Here is a 17,433-nt window from a genome sequence, read left to right as displayed (position 1 = left end):
AGAAGCAATGAGTCCACTAAGACCTTTAGAGATTTTAAAAATTAAATTAAAAAATGTATTAACAAAAAGAAAAGATGTAAAGTACATACATAAGACTACAATTACTGACTGTGATAACAAATTTAAAATTCCTAATTAACCTGACTGTTACACACCCCTTTTAAGGCAATAGTCCAAAATAGATTTTAGATTTAAAACAGAACCAGAAAGTTAACACAGTACCCACTTGACAGTGGAATTCCAAATGGTTTTCTCCAACTTCAGTTACTGGACACAACAGATGCACAAATGCCTGGAGGCTTCTTCAAGGCTGTTTCACACACTCCTGTTAGATCTTTCATGGCCCCCACGTAGCCTTTCACTCTCCTTTATATACATTTCCCTCTCTTTAATATGTAAATTCCATTGTTCCATATGCCTTTGGAACTGTAACTTTCCCATAATATTAAAAACTTTGATATTGCCAATATTGTCAGTAACCTTTGGGAAAAATAAACACACTCCTTAGTCTTACTTATCTGGCTAGCTGTAAACATACTAACATCCTTTTGAAATCCAAACAATCTCTTTGCTTACCTAAAAAATGCAAATTCCCTTCACACCTTACATGCATCCATGTTTACTCATTAGCATTTCAAGTACATTTCTACACCTAGCTTCTTTTGATAATTTCAAGCTTGCAGTCTGCCTGACTCCAAATGTAATTAAATCACACAGACAGAACCATCTACACTCACACCCACTACAACAAATCATTAAAATATATCAAAAATGATTATACTTTCGTAACAGCGCCAGCTAACCCAATGTTGGGCAAGGATTGAAACTGGGACCTCTTAGGGTCTACATGACTCAGTTCGTCATTGGATAAACTCACTGAGCCATGGTGCAAACCCTTACCCATTGGCTTATCATATTTACCATTGATGAATGATGAACTTATTGGCCAGTTTTGGTAGCTGGGCTCATGATTGGTGCAGGCATTATTGAATACAATCTGGAATTACATTGTGACATCCATAGAATTAGCTGTGGCCCAGAGATAGCACTCTCGTAGCTACCCCTCCAGGATGGGAAGGATTGTATCATTGGGTATCCACAGAAAGAACGAAATAGCTTAAAAGGTGGATTAGAAGCACTGGCTTCTCTCTTTTCAGATTCCTGACACAATCAGCAGATTTTTATCAGCCATCTAGTTTTCATGCACTGAATGCAAGACAAAAATGCTGAAGTCCAAACTGGGCTATGATCTATTTATAGACACAGTGAGGACTCGGAAAACTGGAGTACTGTTTAAATTGTTCAGCACATCGCTCGTATCAGATCTAATTTCAGTTGCATTAGTGGCAGATGAGGCTCTCAGGTTTTTAGTTATTACATTAACCAGTATCAGATGACATTATGAAGGGCACTGCCATGGCACAATAAACTGGTGTTGCATGCAGCGTACAAGGTTGCAGTGGTTTGTGGTTCGGCACTTGGAGTTTTTCACATCAATTGAACTGTGCAATGTTATCCAGATTGGTGTTTGTGAGAGACAATCGAGTCCACGTTGCTGTGGCAACATGCACTTGTACATGCTGTAGCCTGCAGCTATGGATAGTGATGGCTGAACCTCCAACTTTCATTCCATCACTGACCAGTGGCTGACCAGAAATCTCACCCGCTCTCACCGTCTGCCATTGGTGCATGTTGGAAGGATTTACCGGTTAATAATCGACCTGTTTGGCCACGTTCTGAATGCACCTTCCTTGACCGTCATTTCCTGGGATGGGTCCAGAACCCGGGCGCTTCTGGTGCAGAGGCAGGAATACAGCCCACTGCACCACAAGACCACTATCTGGAAGGGGAACGTGGGTCAGAATGTTTTTAGGTGGGTGGGGCGGGGGCAGGGAAGCATACAATTGAAGGAGTGGGATTCCCTCCAGGTTCCTGCCCCCACTACACAGCGCTTTTACAATGGGGTGGGCAAGGACTTACTGGCCACTTAAGGGCTGTTTCCTGCCCCGCCTCGATTTTTATGCTGGCGGGAGGATTTACCTGGCGTGGGGGAAGCCCGACAAAGAACAGGCCCAGATCTCGGATGGGGAGGGGGGATCCTCCATCAGGAGCCCCCCTTCTGACTGCAGTCACAGCCCCTTAAGGTCCAGTGGCCACTGGGCCTCCCTCCCTCCCCCGCCACCACCGGGCCTTTCCCTACCCCCCACTAGGGACCCCTTAAACCAACCTTGCCCTCTGTCCCCGGGACTTAGGCTCAGGCATGTTGGTGCACTTCCTCTTCAGTTCACTGCAGCTCATCACTGCAGGGACTGAAGAGCTGCCGGCCAATCAGATTGACCAGCAGCTCTCTAAGGCAGGACTTCCTCCCGAGTTAGGGCCAGAAATCTCGCCTGCAGCCACTTAACACTCAAGCAAGCATGAAATGGCTGCGGGGCACTTAGAGTAGGCAGGGATGTTTTCCCTGCCAATTCTTCGTTTGGTGGGAAGGGAGACCTGCCATCTGAAAAACTCAGGCCATAGAGAGATAGAACAGGAGGAGACCATTTAGCCCCTTATGTCTCTTCCAAAATTAAGTCACAGATCAGGCATTATCTATCTGAACTATACCCACTTTTGTCCCAATTCCTTTAAGACTTTAGGATAAGGAAAATCTATCAATCTAAGATTCAAATGTACAATTAATCTAGCATCAATTCCCATTTGTGTAATTGAGTTCCAAACTTCTATAACCCTTTGTGTGTAGAGGTGCTGCCTAATATCACTCCAGGAAGATTTGGCTCTAACTTTTAGGTTCAGCCCCTCTGGCCTTCGATTCTCCATCCAATGGAAATAGTTTCTCTTCATTTACCCAGTCTGTTCCCTTTAATATCTTGAAACCCTTGATCAAATCATTCATTAACTTATTAAATTGCAGGGAATACAACCCCTGAGTTTGTGTGTTCTCTCCTCCATGGAGTCCAGGTGTCATTCTGGTAAACCTATGCTACTCTTGCTCCAAGGCCAATATATCCTTCTCACTTTAACAAAGTGTCAAGCAGAAGCCATACTGTACATTCCTCAAAGGAAGGGAAGGAAAATTGGAATCACCCTCACCACCAATGAGCTGTGATTTCGGAATTAGCCTTAGTTCAGTTAATTGCACTCTGGCTGATGAAGTAGAAAAACATGGGTTTGAGTCAAACTCTTGGGGACTTGTGTGCATAACTCGGGCTGGAACTCCCATTGTAATGCTGCTAGATAAGTCAGGGAGGACAAGGGGATATGACTATCAATTGCTTAAGTACAAAACTAAGGCAGGTGTTGGGGTGACTTGTTTTCCAGAAGAGTGGTTGACTTTAAAAACAAAATTGTTCACAGGGTGTCAGCGTCTCTGGCAAAGCCGGCATTGGTTACCCAGCTTTAATTGGACTGGAGAAGATGGTGGTGAGCCGCCTTCTGAAACTGCTGCAGTCCTTCTGATGTTAGTACACCTCCCGGTTAGGGAGGGAGTTCCAGGTATTTAATCCAGCAAAGAAACAGCTACATAGTTCCAAGTCAGGTTGGTGAGTGACTCAGAGGGGGACTTGCAGGAGCTGGTGTTTGCATGTGTCTGCTGTCCTTGTCCTTCTAGGTGGTTGGGGTCATGGGTTTAGCAGGTGCTGTTGAACGAGTCCTGGCAAGTTGCTGCGGTGCCTCTTGTAAAAGGTACACACTCCTGCCACTGTGCTGAGAAGAGTGAATGTTTGAAGTGGTGGAAGGGGTGTCAATCAAGCAGGTTGCCTTGTCCTGGATGGTGTCGAGCTTCTTGAGTGTTGTGGGAGCTGCACTCATCCAGGCAAGTAGAGAGTATTCCATCACACTCCTGACTTGTGCCTTGTAGATGGTGGACAGGCTTTGGGGAGTCAGGAGGTGAGTTACTCATCGCAGGATTCCCAGCCTCTGACCTGTTCTTGCAGCCACAGTATTTATATGGCTGGTACCAGTTCAGTTTCTGGTCAGTGGCAACCCAAAATGTTGATGGAACAAGTTGTCAACTTGTGCTGTGAATGTAGATTTGCTGTTATCATTTAAAAGGGAGTTGGACGAATTCCGAGTGGCCAACATCACCTCATAGAGAAGTTATTTGGGTAGCGGGAGACAGTTTCCATTCACTACGATCTCATGAAACTTGTTTTATTCATCTTTCAGACCCCGGAAACTGGTTGTAGTATTTTTCATTTTGAGGAAAGTAAAAGTAAGACTTTCCTTACTGCTCACCCTTGATTTGTTACTGGTCCAGTGGCATAACCAATTAAATATGATCATATCTGTCACTCTAATTATCGACAGGAGTGCGCACTTGAAAAGAAATCAAGGATGAGCAAGAGCTGGGCCATCTGTACATTAATGTCTTTGATTCAATACAGCAGGGCATAATATCGCTGTCATCATCTAATGCAACTAACTGTCAGCCAAACGAGTCTTGCAAATAGAACCAAGGGCGACTGAATATGTTATCACCATCTGGAACCACCTGCCAATTTGAAAGCATTTCAAATCGCTTCCCTAAGCTCTGATATGCACACAATCAGCTGTTTACACTTGCAGATTAAAGTTATACTTACTATTTGCAGCAGTCCATTTCTCCACAGTCCCCCACCCTATCAATTCTCTTTTTTCCCTCTTTTAATGGCAACAATTCCACACTCACCTGAGCGTGTCTGCAATCCCAAGCAGGAGCCCAAATACAGCATGGTTGGACAACTTATGGGGCCATTCCCCTGATCCTTTGCTCAAGCAACATTGACACTAACCAGCAGCAGTCACTGGATAGCAATCAGGGTTAAAAGCCTGGCAGATTTTTACCATCTCTTGACCAGGAGTATGGAACTAAAACTGTACCACCCCTACTGTGAAATGGACTGAGGTCAGCTAACTCAGGAAAGGCATTACTTAATCAAAAAAAATATAGCCTTTATAGGCATAGCGCTAGATAGACAGTATTGAATGTGTCACCAGGCATACCTCCCGCCCAATATTCAGTTGTAGCATTTCGGATGACTGACTATTAAGCAGAGAGTACGATAGATGGCCCATGCAATGCTACTTGTATCGTGATGGCACAGATGTCTCATTCCTACCCCTTAAGATGCTCATTGCTTTTTTTAAAAAAAAGTACTATTTTGCTTCCGTGGGAATTAGGTTTGCGGGTTTCCTGTTAATGGACTTTGCTGCTCATGAGCTGAAAGCTGTCATTTATTTTACTGTCCATCTTTGCAGTTGATGTATGACCCTGAACTAACAAAGTTCCTCACTTCCAGTGAACTGCGCAGTAGGATTTCCAGTGGCTTTGCCTCAGTTTTCTATGAATTCCGATAGAGTTGTGCAAAACATGGAAACTGTCTGAGCACCATTGTACATTCAAAATAGTGAGAATGAAAGTGAAAGCCTTCCCTTACCAAAATCGGCAGCTGACTGGAAACTTGCGACAGCTTGAATTTATAGAATGCATTTCGCGTAGCAGAACTTCCCAAAGTTCTTCACAGCTGCATTATCCAACACCAAGCCACAAAAGGACAGGCGACCAAAAGCTTGGTCAAAGTAGCTTTTAACGAACATCTTAAAGAAGGAGGGATGGATGGAAAGGCGAAGAGGATTCGAGAGAGCAGAGTTTTAGACGAGCTCAAGTTTCCTAGATGGGAGGGCGGCCAAGAAAGCATTGTAACAGTTAATGCTGCCCAGGTGCCAGGTGGTCACACTGCCAAGCTCAGGGCAGGGATGAGGCAAGCCACTTATCACCCCGCCTCCTGTTCCACCCCCACCCCGGTTCGATTCCCACTCCCTGTTGAAATGAGGCTGTCATCATTTTTCTATGCTTACATACTTGTGTAACTGTGAAAAGATTGTTGCATCTGTATTGTTTTTAAGTATTGCATATTTGATGTGTCTTAGTGCTCCTATGCATTATTCATCCTATCAATGACTTCATTTTAGTTTCGACACCATGCATTTTTTAATCTTTAAAGCAGGCAGGATAATGTTGCAAGACTTTTCACGTGAAATCGGATGGTATTATGTCCTGGCCAATAATCGTCTCTCAAACAACATTACTAAAGCATATTATCTGGTTATTTTCACACTGCTGTTCGTGGAATGCTGTGCTCCGATCAGCCGCTGCATGTCCTCGTTTGCAGCAGTGACTGTGCTTCTAAAGTGCTGTGTGGGGCTGTGGGACATCTTGAGGTGATGAAAGGCACTATACAAAAGCAAGTTCTTTCTGTTGTGCCAAAAGAAGTTGCATTTTAGCCTTTTAGCTCTGAAGAAGAGTCATACGGACTCGAACCGTTAATTATGTTTCTCTCTCCACAGGTGCTCCAGACCTGCTGAGCTTCTCCTGCATTTTCTGTTTTTATTTCAGATTTGCAGCACCCGCAGTATTTTGCTTTAATCATTGCATTTATATAGCACTTGATCATGTCCCAAACTAGTTCACAGCCAATCTATTACTTTTGGACTTGCAGTTGAACTCAATATTGAGTCCAAAAAGTCATACAGTGCCAAGTTGAACCTTCTCCCTTACATTAGGGAGACAAAGCTCAGATTGGGTAATTGCTTTCCTTAACACATCCATTCAGTTCACAAGCTTGACACAGAGCTTGTCATTTTAATTCTCTGCCCCGCTCCCACCCAGACCATTCTGTCCTCCGCCTCCAACACTTTTGCAAAGAAGCTCGAGGTACAGAACCTCATCTTTCCATTAAGACACTTCCAAACAGCCTTCCAAACTCAAAAGCAAGTTCAACAACGTCAGATCATAAGCACTGTTCCCATTTCTCAAAAAGCAGGTGCTGGTAATGGTTCTCCTGTTGTCATTTACAGGTCCTCGAAACACAACATTTTGATGTTTTTTTTTGTCTCACGGCTACCCTTTAACAAATTGCACCCAGATCCCTTTTCTCAATGAATCACTCCTGCCTTCCACCTGACCACCTCCCCTTTTGTTCTTTCCTCCCCTCTCCCTGCCTCTGGACTTGTTTAAGTACTATTACATTTCTAACAGGGTCCACTTCTTACAAAAGATCACCAACCCCAAACTCTTACCTCTGTTTTCCTCTCTCCACAGATGCTGCATGGCCTGTGTATTTCTAGCATTTTCTGCTTTTGGCTTATTTTTCACCATCTGCAGTATTTTGTTTCTGTACTTATGGCAGCTATTTTTTTTTACCGTCATGGATGATGAGTAAGAAAAGGAAACCAACGCATACAGATTAAAGCTTTTGTGAGAATAACATGTTGTAAATATTAATTGCATTCTGAAGCACAATGCTGCACGTCACAGAGTGCAAGGCAATATTCAAATACATCGAGGAAATCAAATTCAGAGAGTTCAGCTTTGGGAAAAGCTTTCTGCAGCTGAAATAAATGCAATCTCTTAAGAATGAAATAGTACGAAGTACAGGCACAGTGGAACACAATCATTAAGATACAGAATTAGCTGTATGAAGTGGAAGGAGGCTTGTACAGAGTATAAACACCAGTACAGATCTATTGGGTCAAAAGTCCTTGAAATTATCCTGTGGGCGAACAGGTTCCTCTCAAATACTCCTGTTTCATATTTTAATCGAGGTGCTGAGTTTTGGCAAATTAACACCTCAGCTGAAGTATTGGAGGAAAGAATCTGAGGTGAGTATGTCTTAGTGTTTGTCTGGGAATAATCACACAGTGCAATTTCAGAAGTTGCTGTTCAAAACTTGGTTAAAAGAGCACTGAAAGATGTCTCAATCAGCTGACCTTTGCTAAATACTCTACTTTTAAAAAACTTCATATTTTTCTTTAAATCTCCTGATTTTCACTGACCAGATTAATGGATGATATACTTTTATAGGACAATTCAATGAGGATGGATATTCAGAAAGAGAGACTTTCGAATTGATCCAGATAATTATTACTAACGTTAGATGATATTGTGCTTCGAACATGAAGACTTATTTCCTAATTTAGAAGCCAGTCTAAGCAGCAATAGTTAGCACTGATTCCTGTTCACTCTGCCAACATTCCTGGTTTATTTTTTTTGAATTCCAAAAGGCCAGGAATAAATTTTGCTTTTGTCAGTCGACCATGTAAAAGTATATCTAATAGGGAGTAGCGTTCCACACACACTTGAAAAAGTGGTCTATCTAATTTCAGTCAAGGAAATCACATGGCTTGTGGGTGGGGTGTCGGGTATTTATTCTGATGCACATGGTATTTCAGATGGGTGGAGGAGGCTGAAAGGACCAGAGGGTCTCCCTGTCCTTTGCCGGTTAGAGACTTTTCTGCTTCCAAGTTGTGATTGGCATCATTTTTGTGGCATATTATTGGATAATGGGGTTTTATGGGTGAGAGAGAGGAAAATCTATGCAGTTTAAAGAGGTAGCTAGCTGTAGTGCAGTTTGTTCATAAATATCTCTCCTAGTTGCACCAAAAATACAGCAGGTTAAGGTAGCTTTGTGAGCAGTACTCAACGTTTCCAGAATGGGTGTACAGAAGCTAAGTATATTACAGCCTCATGTCTGTGGGTGTAGAACTAGCACCCTGTGGTGCCAATCAGCAATCCCAGCTGTCAGTCCCTGAATTCATCTCTTTAGCATTTCTACCGAAATGTCTTGAATCCCACACATCAAGTCCATGACAACTGTGGCTTGGTCGGAAAGTGGGAGCAAGCAGGTTGACTTTAGCCACATTGGATTTGAAAAGTACACAAAATATTGGCAGGGCACAATTTTGATTTCTGTCCCAGATATCAACACAAGTATTGATCATGTATAACTTCACAAATCTGAGGTTCAGTGCGTAGCACTCTCATGTGTCAGTCAGTAGGTTCAAGTCCCACTCCAGGACTTGAGAGCATATATAAAAAAAATCAAGACTGATACTCTCGTGCGGGAGTACTGTCTGAGGTGCTTTCTTTAGGATTAGAGGTTAAACCGAGTTCCTCTCAGATGAGAATAAAAGATCCCTTGACAATAGAAAGGGTGTTACGCCTGGTGTCCTCTATCACCATCACAAAATTATCATTATCATATTGCCATTTGTGCGAGCTTGCTCTATGCAAATTGGCTACTGTGTTTCCTACACTTCATAAACTGTAAAGCGCTCTGGCAAGTCTGGTGGTCATGAAAGGTGCTAGGTAAATCTAAGGCTTTTTCTCATTTCTTTCCATAAGTTGTTAGGTGACACTAAATAAAGCTCCAATAAACAGCACAGTGAATTAGTGTACAACAGTATTTTGAAAAGTAACAAGTGCGGCACTCTGTTATAAAAGAGCGGTCTTCAAAAGTCATTCGGTTTGCAGATCAGGCCATCTGCCCCAAACAATATTTTGCTTTGCATATTTGTTCTCAACTTCAAATGTTGAATTACATGTCTAATTTATAATAGAACATCTGATGAGGGACCTGTCACTGGCTGTGAAGCTATTTTTGGTCTATTGTGCCATCCCATTATTTGGTAGCATGACAGGCGACAAAGACACTTGAGCCGATACAGAAAGGGCACAAAACAAAAAAATCAGGTATCCATATCATTTAGTGGCAGTCTCACTCAGCGGCTTGTTGCAAGCTGTCATGGAACATCTGCAGAGAGCTGCTCATAGTTCACCTGTGCTCTTGGTCCACAATCCAATATTCTTATTGAAACACTATATATAAACTGTGAATTACGAGAGAGCTGTTGATCGCACGTGTGAGGCATGTTAACACATTTTAAGGCAAAAGTTAGTTACTTTTCCCAGTTGCAAGATATTTTCATGATTGATAAACCAGAATTGTGAAAGTGTGGGCAACTGTTTTAAGAATTTCCTCAATGTAACGGAGATACTCAGGGGGCGGTTTTAAGCCAATCTGCCCATCAGAAATGTAAAGTCATTGGGCAGGGTGTAAAAGTAGTGTTTCTCCCAATCCCGCACATTTCTCAATTGGGGAGTTAACAACAGCAACTTTAACATCATATTACATCTCAAGACTCTTCACAGGGCCGCTACATAAGAAAATATTACACCAAGCCTCTTAAGGACATATTAGCTCAGATGACCTAAAGCTTGGTCAAAGAGTTAGGTTTTATGGAGTGTCTTAAAGTTGGAAAGCAAGGGATAGAGCCAAAGAGATTTAAGGAGAGAATTCCAGAGGTTAGGCTTAGGCAGCTGAAGGCACAGCCATCTATGGTGGAGTGATTAAAAGCAGGGATGCTCGAGAGACCAGAATTGGATGAATGCAGATATCTCAGAGATTTGTGGGTCTGGAGGAGATTACAAAGATAGCGAGAGGGCGAGGCCACAGAGGGATTTGAAAACAAGGACGAGAGTTTTAAAATCAAGAGGTTGCATGACCGGCAGCTGATGTTGGTCAGTGAGCACAGGGGCAATAGGTGAATGGGACTTAGTGCAAGTTAAGACATGGGCAGCAGCAGCTCACATGGAGTAGAATGTGAGGTTAAAATGACCCCCTACATTGAGAGCAAATGAGGGTAATTGTTGACCTGACACTAAAGCCCTCAGGTTGAAATCATTGTGCAATCTTCATTGACTGTTATGGGGCCAAAGGACATAGGAGCAGAAGTAGGCCATTCAGCCCATCGAGTCTGCTCTGCCATTCAATGAGATCATGGCTGAGCTGATAATCCTCAACTCCACTTCCCTGCCTTTTCCCCATAACACTTGATTCCCTTACTAATTAAAAATCTGTCTATCACAATCTTGATAAGAGCAAGTGGGCAGAAGCAACTTAGCAGCAGTAGTCACACAAATGAAATTGTAGCATCTCCCTTATAGAAAATAACACATTCCTATCGATGTAGCAGTTCCAAAATAGTTTATTTCGGCTTTGATCTATCAGGAGCAGGTCTAACATATACAAGTCTCAAATAACTTCAAACTTATTCAATCTTGCCTCCAAGATTATTAAGGAGAATTAAAAATCAAACAGACCAGGGATCAAAGCTGAAGTTTATGTTTCGAAGAAGAGTCATACAGACTCGAAACGTTCACCATGTTTCTCTCTCCACAGATGCTGCCAGACCTGCTGAGTTTTTCCAGCATTTTCTGTTTGTATTTCAGATCTCCAGTATCCACAGTATTTTGCTTTTACTTTAATCAAAGCTGGAAACTCCCTCATCCACCTGCTGTACTCTATGCAGGGTTGTGTATTCACTAAATTAACTTAATCGTTAAAATAAACTTTGTGCATGTTATAATAATTAAAAACTCATTTGAATTATCTTGCTTTCTTGTTGTAAATACTGAGTTTCCATCACATATTACTAACAGCATCACAGCAGCCTGAGCAGTTTTTTCCTAGTGTCCTAGCCCATTTTTGTCCCTCAACATCACTAAAACAGGTTATCTGATCATGTATCCCATTGCTTTTTGTGGGGCTTTGCTGTGCTCAAATTGATGACCAAATTTTGCAATATTTCAAAGGTAACTACGCTTCTAAAGTGCTTCATTGGCTGTAAAGTGCTTTAGTCATGAAAGGTGCTATTTAAATCCAACTTCTTTTATTTCCTTAACCTTAGGATGGCTGAGTAGACAACAGTGGGCACTTTCCCTCAATCCATCCCAAGAAAGCCTGTTTAGCAATAATTTTGTCTAAAGAAAATCACAGCAGTAAATTACTATGCGGAATACATGCACAAGATGCCCTTGAGGGATGGAATCCTGCCATCCTTACTTTCATGTCACTCCAGTCCCACACTATGCAGATGGGTACTAAATACTGCCTTACCAATGTCACCCACACTCGAAGAACAACTAAAAGCTGGTGAAGTAAAACTGTGTGTGGATACTGTGGAATAACAGGATCAGGCTCATCTATGATACTCTCGATAATTTGTTGCCTCCCAATACTCAGGTATCAAACCACCACCCCCCCCCCCTCCCCCACCCCCCACCCCGCCCCACACACACACATAGACACACACACACACAGACCACTTGGGCAAGGCAATAAAAAGTGAGGTGGGGGTAAGCAAAAGCTTACTGTAAGATTAAAACTTGCATCTTCTACAGTAGTTTGTAGAGACACAGGGATAGGAGAAGGCCAATCATGCCCTCCAACCTGTTCCACCATTCAGTCAGATCATGGCTGACCTGCATTTTAGCTCAATCCACCGACTCTGGTTCCATAACCCTTACCTTCCCAAGTCTCAAATGAAGTCAAATTGGTGTCACCCTAACCTGTACTGTGCACTAGAACTTGTGTACAAAGCCTAATCTGCGAGGATTACTGATTTGTTAAATTTTACAATGGATGTTTTGTGTTCTAGCATGTGAATAATTACATGTTGAGTCATTTACTAAAACTGTTCTGACTAATGTTTGAAATCTACAAACAGTAATAAAGAAACTGAGTTACGTCAACTGTTTTGCTTTGTGTCTGGCTCTCGTGGCTTTACAATGGAAATATTTACCCACTTTGGCATAGTTTTTAAAGTTTAAATGCATGTAAAAAAAAATACATTAAATTGCAAATAACCAGTGGACACGAGTGCATTGACAAGTATGGAACCAAATAGGGGGAGCTGGTGGTCTCGTGGGAACACCACTGGACTCGTCATCCAAAAGCCCAAGTCAATGCCCCAGAGGGTGGTGGGGGGTTCACATCCCACCCGAGCAGCTGGTGGAATTTAAATTTAATCGAGAGTTAATATCAGAAGTTTTGCCATCAAAGCATCATGAATTTTTATTTAAAAAAAAACATCTGGGAGGGAAATCTGCCATCCTTGCCTGGTCTGGCCGATATATGACTCCAGAGTCACATCAATGTGGCTGACTCTTAACTACCCTCTGACATGATTGAGCGAGCCACTCAGTTCAAGGGCAATTCGGGATGGGATGGCTGGCCTTGCAGGTGACACACACCCCATGAAAGAATTTAAAAAATTATTGTCGCCCTGATGAACTTTGTCCGCTCTTGTCACTATTAGGATAACATGATTGTACTTATCCATCACATGGTTCGACAGCATCTCTGAAATGCATAATTCATGATCAAATCTGTACGTACATTCCTTTCGCACACATGCAAAAAAAAAATAAAGGTTGAATCTATTTTTAAAGAGTTGCATTAATTCTTCGCACAAATTGTACAAAGCGAGTGACCCACAAGAGATTAAGACTGGTACCAGAAATATTCGTCCAGGGCAGGAAAAGAATAAGTGATTCACGGTGAATCTTTTAATCTCTTTTTTTTAAATTAAAAAAAAAAAAAATTATTAATCCTTCCTTCCCGTAGCGCTGGACAGATGTAGGGGACAAGACAAGACTTAAAACTCACACGAGATGTTCGGCTCGGGCAGGAAAACAGAAGCAACCGAAATGTTGTCTCCCTCTGGGGCTGTGCGGGCAAGGCTCCATCCATCGCCCAGTTACTGAGAGACCCGTTAGCCAAGCCCTCAAGCCTTTGTGCACAGAAATACTCTGGTCTGTACTCAGAGCAGAAGTCCATAGCCAGATTTCCTGTTACCAAGACAACCGGCTCAATTTAGCCACTGATGGGCCAGGACAGACCCTTGACAGAAAGGGGAAAAAAAAATGCACCTTTCCCAAAATAGAAGCGGAGAAATACAAATATATCAGATATATACGCGCACATATCCGGGGTGGGTGAGTGGGGGAAAGAAAGAAAAAAAAACAATAAAATTGGCAACTCACCCTTTTGAATGGTAAATCTTCCTTCAATGAGGAAGTAGATTCGCCTCGCCTCTCCCTCCCTCAGTCAATCGCAGGTATCTCAGTCATTGTATCCATTTGAAGAGTGTGTCAATTAGAAATAAATCATTCCGCATTGTAGCAAAATGAATGGCTTCACTGCTGTAAACTAAAACATAAAAACCATCGCGCAACAAATCACTGAAGAAATCATGTTTCCGCAGAAAATACAGCGCCCTGCGTATGGCTAGTGAATGGAAGTATTAAAGCAGGCGGAGATATATTAAATATATTAAACCAGACCTTTTTTTATCCCCCCCTCCATTAAAACCATCCGCTAAAATCGGCTCACGCTGCAGATATTGCTTCATTCATAAAAATAAAAAGATTCTGCAGCGAACTGAGTGCCAGGCGCTGGAAGGGACTGTCCCCGCCTCCTTTCACCGTGCCCATTGGCTCCGACGCGACCCCGCCCACAGCTTCGTCACAAAGGCTTTCTGTCTCCCGATTGGCCCGCGTTAACGTCCATCATCCGACACCAGCCAGCACCGGAAGGGTAGGAACCCCCCCCAGCTCTGACACAAAAATTAGTGTCCCAAGGCACAAGTGCGGGGATGCAAACAGTCCTGGAACACATACTCCTACAGTGAAAACTCATGCTCCGGGTGTTTCATTCAATTCTGACCAATCGCCCCCTCCCCTGTTCGCAAAAATAGACAATGGGAGCAAGCAGGGCCTCTGGATATTTATAAAAATATAGCTTCTGTCTTCTTTCCCCCACCCCGGGCGCCTGCAATACTTTTGGGCACTTGAGTTGCTGTTTAATGAGGAGCAGACACATTTCGAGCACTTGCGAATGAGCCGGACCCACTGTTGATTTTGCATCGCTGCTGTGTGAAATTAAAAGAGAGAAACCTGCCTCCGTCATACCTTCCAAGAGTGGAGAAAACGTTTTTTAAAAAAAATAAATAAATAAATAAAATTCCCCGTGGTGCTTCAAATCCAACTCTTGCTTTTTCTTCACCCGAATAACATTTTCCACCATCCCCGTTTAGCCCGGGCATCATACCCAGCGGTGACACCACTCGCGTACAAATAGACAGTAAGAATCATCTCTGAAGTGTGACACCAAGTCACACAATTCGTACTTTGGAATTTTGCACCTTGCAAGGTGACGAGCTGTCCATTGACGATTGAAGGCCGTGGGGTTTCGATCTAGTCGGATGTAGTTTTTTTTTTCTCTAACCTCTCATTTGTCTGGCTATATAAATCGATGTTATTCAAAAACTTCCCGAGTAACTTAGATGACCATCCTGTGTAGACACTGGATGTTTAAAAATGACCTGTCACCGTGGTACATTTCAAATTTCGAGGACACAGGAGAATGAATGTGCAAGTTTTGTGTGATTGGTGAAGCGATTGTCTGTGTGTCTCATACACTCCAATTCCTTTGTGTGGAGGTTAACTATATTTTTTAAAAAAATAATATTTCTAAACTCTATTGCAAAAGATAAAACCGAAAATGAAACAGTGTCGAATGTAACCCCATGGCTAACCTGAGATCATCAGTGAAATAGTGACGATTCAGCTCCGAGGTCAGGTCCTGGTCCGAGACTATCTCACACTGTTATGAATTGTAACAATTCCTTGCATTTACATAGTACCTTCAACATAGTATAACAGGAACACCGAGCAATACAGGTATCAGGCTTGGTCAAAGAGCTCGGGTTCAAGGAGGGCTTTACAGGAGAAAGAGTCAGGGAGAGATTGCAAGGGAATTTCAGAGCTCAGGGCCCCAGACCGCTGAAGGCACGGCCACCAGTGGTGGAGTGATGGAAATCGGTGGTCTGCGAGAGGCCAGAATTGCAGGAGTGCAGAGATCTCGGGAGCACTGTTGGGTGCGAGGTGAGATTACGGAGACAGAGAGGGTTCGGGGTGGAGGAGATGACTGAGATATGGAGGGTTGTAGGTGTTGTAGGAGGTTACAGAGATAGGGAAGGTAGTAGGGGCCAGATGAGGTTACAAAGATAGTGAGGGTAGTAGGGGCGGAGGAAGTTACAGAGATAGTGAGGGTAGTAGCGGCGGAGGAAGTTATAGGGATAGGGAGGGTTGGAGGGGCTGTAGGAGGTTACAGAGATAGGGAGGGTAGTAGGGGCAGAGGAAGTTACAGGGATAGGGAGGGTTGTAGGGGCTGTAGGAGGTTACAGAGATAGGGAGGGTAGTAGGTGCTGTAGGAGGTTACAGAGATAGGGAGGGTAGTAAAGGCTGGAGGAGGTTACAGAGATAGGGAGGGTTGTAGGGGCTGGAGGAGGTTACAGAGATAGGGAGGGTTGTAGGTGCTGCAGGAGGTTACATAAATAGGGAGGGCTGTAGGGCTCAAGGAGTATAATAGAGAGGGAGGGGAGACAGCACAGAAATTTTGGAAACAAAAATGAGAATATTATAAATCTAGCTCAATTTGAGTGTTTCAAAGATTCCTCGATGACCTTTTAATTTAGAAAAAAGACTTGCATTTATTTAGCACCTTTCACAACATCAGGATGTCTGTCCCAAAGTGCTTTGCAGCCAATGAAGTCCATGTCCAAATGCAGCAAGATCCAAGCTTGGGCTGCCAAGCGACAAGTAACATTTGTGCTACACAAGTGCCAGGCAATGGCTATGTCCAACAAGAGAGAATCAAACCATTGGCCCTTGATGGACAAGGGCAGCAGACACATGGGAACACCACCACCTGCAAGTTCCCCTCCAAGCCACACACCATCGTGACTTGGAAATATATCAGCCGTTCCTTCACTGTCGCTGGGTCAAAATCCTGGAACTCCCTTCCTAATAGCACTGTGGGTGCACCGGTTCAGGAAGGCAGCTCACCACCTTCTCAATGGTAATTAGGGATGGGCAATAAATGCTTGACTAGCCAGCGAGGCCCACATCCCATGAATGAAGAAAAAAAAGTATTTTTTGCAGTGTAGTCACTGCTATAATGTAGGAAATGCAGCATCCGATTTGCAGACAGCAAACTTCCACAAAAAACAATGTGATAATTACCAGGTAATCTGTTTTTTTGACTAATGCTGATTAAGGTATAAATACTGGCAAGAACAACAGGGAGGGAGCTCCCCTGCTCATCTTCAAAATAGTCCCACGGGATCTTTTGCATCCACAAGAAACAACCTCAGTTTAACATTTCATCTGAATGATTGGAAAACCAACACTGCAGCACTCCCTCAGTACTGCACCGGATGTCAGCTGAGATTTTTGCGCTCAAGTCTCTGGACTGGAACTTGAAGCCATGACTTTCTGATATAGAAGTGAGAGGATCAACTGAGCCACAGCTGATACAACTAACTCTTCAACAATCATTTTCTCTTTTTTTTAACTTTCCGAACCATAGCTTTATTTGTTGCATAGATACACTAGTAGTTTATGCAGTGCTGGAGGAAGCCATTGTGGAACGCCTGGGCTTTCGGGTGGTCCCTTCACGGAATCCATCCCTGAATTGGCGATACACCACCTTCAGGTGCCTCATGCGGCCTGTACCAGTTGTGTTTCTCCTTTTGGCCTGAGCACTCCAGTTATGCTTCCTCTTTCTCTTGGCAGGGTAGGCACATTTACCGCAGGTCGATTTCTGCAGGTGAAATGCTTTAGCCGGCAAAGAGTGTGCGTCCTGTTCCGCCACTTACCAACTGATGATGTTCCCTTTGTCATTTTCACTGAGTGCAGCAAAATAGTCACCTTCATTGTTGGCTTGCTTTCAGAATTCTTCCACCTGCGCTCATCTTAATTGGGCCAAT

At 43.2% G+C, this 17,433-nt stretch overlaps 1 protein-coding gene and 1 pseudogene across 3 annotated transcripts in view; both read right to left on the bottom strand.

Moving 5' to 3' along the window:
• rhobtb2a (Rho related BTB domain containing 2a) overlaps positions 1 to 13,785 on the bottom strand; it is a 53,368-nt gene extending 39,583 nt beyond the window's left edge. For 2 of the 3 annotated variants that reach the window (XM_078565408.1, XM_078565410.1), the window contains exon 1: positions 13,646 to 13,785. The gene's annotated coding sequence lies outside the window, so the exon portion shown is untranslated. Of the gene's footprint in view, positions 1 to 13,268; positions 13,342 to 13,645 lie in introns of those variants that run through there. The other variant, XM_078565409.1, reaches the window with a different exon arrangement.
• Positions 13,786 to 17,063: 3,278 nt separating this feature from the next.
• On the bottom strand, positions 17,064 to 17,347 carry LOC144694630 (large ribosomal subunit protein eL37-like; annotated as a pseudogene).
• Between the last annotated feature and the right edge of the window lie 86 nt (positions 17,348 to 17,433).

This window comes from Cetorhinus maximus, chromosome 20, assembly GCF_964194155.1.
Source record: "Cetorhinus maximus chromosome 20, sCetMax3.hap1.1, whole genome shotgun sequence".
NCBI classification, from domain to species: domain Eukaryota; kingdom Metazoa; phylum Chordata; class Chondrichthyes; order Lamniformes; family Cetorhinidae; genus Cetorhinus; species Cetorhinus maximus.
This window is presented reverse-complemented; position numbering and strand designations above follow the sequence as displayed.